The sequence below is a fragment of the Adiantum capillus-veneris genome, chromosome 6 (genome assembly GCF_014529385.1).
Source record: "Adiantum capillus-veneris isolate H3 chromosome 6, ASM1452938v2, whole genome shotgun sequence".
Lineage (NCBI taxonomy): Eukaryota > Viridiplantae > Streptophyta > Polypodiopsida > Polypodiales > Pteridaceae > Adiantum > Adiantum capillus-veneris.
This window is the reverse complement of record NC_140936.1, coordinates 19717453-19721657: the sequence shown is the minus strand read 5'-3', so window position 1 is coordinate 19721657 and position 4205 is coordinate 19717453.

Sequence of the window (4205 nt, the reverse complement as noted above, 5' to 3'; positions counted from 1 at the left end):
AAAGAACAGAAAGATGATAAACCACTTCCACTGTTTAGCAACATGATAGAACATGCTGAAGCATTGGCCAAAACAGAAGAATGGAGAAGAATGGTCCATCCTGGACTTAGACAGAGTTCAGGGACTCCTCTAACTCCTGCTAGTCATCAACCTAAATCTACTACATTGAAGACTCTTATTACTTCTCAAAAATTGAGTAAGTTAGCAACAGAAAAGTAGGATAGATATGGTGCTGAGGAACACCAAGCAAAAGCAATCCAAGCCATGTTCTTAGTGTTGGATCACGTTAACAATTGTATTGAGCAGCTACACAAACAAGTGATTAATATTGTTGTTGAAGCTAAAGTGGATCAATGTCATGGAAAACTTCAATATCTTATCGATAAAGCAGCTATGAATGATATTGTTGAAGAAACAGTATCAGAATGGAAGCCAGAGCGAACAACAAATACCTGTCAGGTAATCCCTTTCAACGAGAAACAAAATGTCTCTTATTTTTCAAATATTTTGATTAAATTTCCCAACTATCCCTCCTTTCGAGTAGTAGATACTCTTTGGGATACAGGTTTAGCATTATCTTACCTAAATCAGAAACTGGTGCCTTCACATCTACAACAAAAAGTTACAATATGGCATCCCATTTTCCTATGCTAATAATTCTCGGGCTCAAATCAATCAGATCGTCCATTGTCAAATAGCCCTTGCTAACTTCAAAGCCCAGGTTACATTGTACTTACACCCGCATCCCGATATTGACTTGTTTATTGCGACTGATATAATTTCCAAGCTCACTCCGTGGGCTATTCAACCAACAGGTGCCATTTCATTTACTTTGCACTCTCTTCCCTATATTATTCCAACAAACTAGCACGGAACTTTTCTTGGGGGGGAGTTATACCAAAATTAACAAACCCAACCAAAGACCTCCAGTACCTTAGTTGGTTTGAGTAAGAGAAAAAGAAATGGTATTTAAAGCTACAAGAATGTGAAGGACAGTTGACCAAGCATACCAGCGACAATCCTATGGCTTTCTGGGATCGAGAAGAATATTGGATTTCACTACCAGGTGAACCAGAGCCTAAAGGTTTGAAAGCCACTCATCCTGGCATGTCTTTAGAAGATTCACATTTATGCAAAACAGAAATAGATCAAATGATGCAGGATGGATTGATCTCACCATCAAACAATCCTTATGACTGCCAAGCCTTCTACGTCAACAATCATTCAGAGCAGAAAAGAGGTAAAAAGAGGCTTGTAATCAATTACAAACCTGTCAATGATTGGTTGGAACACAAAAGATTCCCTTTATTTCTGAAAGATTATTTGTTGCATAGAATCAAGGATTCCCAAGTGTTTTCTAAGTTTGATTTAAAAAGTGGTTTTTGGCAGTTCAAGATTCGACCAGAAGACAGGGCAAAGACAAGCTTTGTAGTTCCCCAGGGTATGTTCCAGTGGAATGTTTTGCCAATGGGACTCAAGACAGCCCCTTCTCTGTGTCACGAAAGGATCAAATGCATTTTTTCAGATTCCAGGCAATTTGTGTTACTTTCATTGATGACATCTTGATATATTCAAAAGATGTTAAAAGTCATGTCCAGCAATTGACAGATTTCATTGCAAAATTAAAGAATACAAGATTGGTACTTAGCTTGAAGAAAACGGAAATTTGCCAAGCAGAAGTATCCTTTTTAGGAGTCAAAATTTTTGCAGGAAAAATTAAGATGCAGAAGCATGTATTGCAAAACATTTATCAATATCCTGATCAATTGTCCAATAGAAAAGAATTGCAATCTTTTTTGGGTTGCTTACAGTGGATTGCTCCGCAATGCCCTCAACTCGCTAAAGATTTATTAATTTTTAAAGATTTGGATAGATGCAAGAATTTCTTCTGGCATGATCGGCTAACCCTTGCAGTGCAAACAATCAAGCAACTTTGTTTAAATCTGTCCGAACTCAGGATCCGTACAGATAAACCCCTGGTTGTTTATTTAGATGCTTCCAAAGAAGCTTGGGGAGGGATACTTTGAGAGATTGAAAATAATGATCCTATTATTTATCGATATGCATCAGACAGATTTACTAATACAGAAACACGGTATCACTCTATTCAGAAGGAACTACTTGTTGGTGTCAATATTGTATTAGCTTTTCAACTATTTCTAATCGGACATGCTTTCATCCTAAGAAGTGATTTAAAGCACTTCGATAAAGTTCTTAAAGAGAAAAACGCATAGAAAGTAGGCAATGCCAGTACCTATCGCTGGGATTATAAGCTGAGTCATTTTGACATCACTTACGAATATGTCCCAAGTATAAAAAATAACATTGCCGACCTTTTGTCAAGAGTCAAAGGAGAGAAAAAAAGATGACATCAATAATGACACCACATTGAGGAATAAAATATGACATAGGCACTTAGAACAGCAAACGAATAAAGTATTTCTACTTTTTTCAAGCACTCACTCCTTTATGTCTCAATCACCCCTTGAGACGCACTCACTAGATGCTTTTGTATCCTTCACGCAAGTGCTCAATCGCCTATATAAGCGAGGCCTTGCATTCTCACAGAGTCGGGTCTTTACGACTGAGCTTTTTGTAATTTTTTGAGTATCAATATAATGCTCGTTTTGTGACTCTCATACTGTCTCGGCATGTGGGATGCATGTCTACCTCACCATCCTATCTTATTGCAGTATTAGCGAGAACCACGATTAATTCATCAAACCATGGGACGAAGCTGATTCGACTAGTGCATAGAGACTACAAGAGGTTGTCAATCTCTCGGAAAACAACTAACAACTTGCATCTAACTCAAGCTACACTCAAGTGACTGAAATCATCAAAAGCCAATCGCTCATTGGCAAACAATTTAGATCCGTTACAGCATCAAATGACATTCAAACGTAACGAAACTTCTAGGACAAGTTTATAAGACCTAAGCACACATGCTTATGGTCTCAAACCCCACTTTAGGTCAAGTTCCAAAATCACAATTATTAACAGTAGTGGATTTTTGACCTAGTCGTTTTCGACCCAAAATGCATCTAAATGCTTAGCAATGATGCCCCAATACCCCGCCTATACTTAGTTTTTTATTTGAAAATATAAATTCCTAGTTATGATGAAATTAAACCGCGGGTCGACGATGCCAAAAGCTACGAAATACTGTGAGTTGCTTACGTCAATGCGTAGAGCTCTTACCTGCAGTTCTAATGCAACAAACGCAATCGCAATGTGACAACCGGGGAGGGAGTAGCAAGTGCAAAAAGGAGAGGAGTGAGCACCGTTAGCTCACGCTATGTATTTCTTATCCCGAAAACTTACAAAAATTGGCTTTTATACCTTAGCCAAGGTTTTTGGGTGGTCAAAACTAATCATCTGGAGTTCTACCAAAGCTGGGACTGACTGGCTAATACAATCTGGAAGCTTGTAGCCCCGGCTCATTAATTACAGAGTTTATCCAAGAAAATAGGAGTTACAATATTCTCGATTTATCAAAATAATAAATGTTTTACAAAGAGAACTCCAAAAAATGGTGTCCGTGCTAGCTTGCTGCTAACATTCCCCCCTCCTCGCCTGTGTCGTCCCTTGACACAACTTTATGGGCTGAAATAGTCTTCAGGTTGACGGCTGGCAAGGCGGTCTTTAAGCGCATCTAGTGCCTTCTGGTATCTAACTTTTCTTTCTTTGTCAAGCATTTGCAGAAAAGCATTGTCACTTTATTCTTCAGCTCCATCGTTGAGTAGCCCACAAACCTAGATGTAAGGTTGTTGATCATCGGCACAAATATCTTCATTCACCAGGTGAAGAATCCAATGAAGAAAGCTTCTTTAAAGGCCAATATATTATTTGATGGCAAGAACATACATCTGGCATAGAAGCCGTAAAGGACTTCTTATGAAGGTTGCCCACTCAAATCGTAGCATAAGCCTTTGTTACCTTCCAAAAATGATATCCGTGGGGCTCCTGTTTGCTCAGACTCATTAAAAACTTGGATGCATGTGAGCAACATTCTGCAGATTTTATATAGCATGGCACATGAGAGATCCAGTAGACTCTTGAAGAAAGACATGGCGTCCGTTAGGGTTTTCACCATGTATTCTTCTATTGGTTGTCCTCTCTCTGGAGCTGGCAGCCTGGGGTAGTTAAGCCAAGTTAGCCGCTTCTTTGTCAATGCTTCATGCTCTTGCCATGTGCTTACTCTG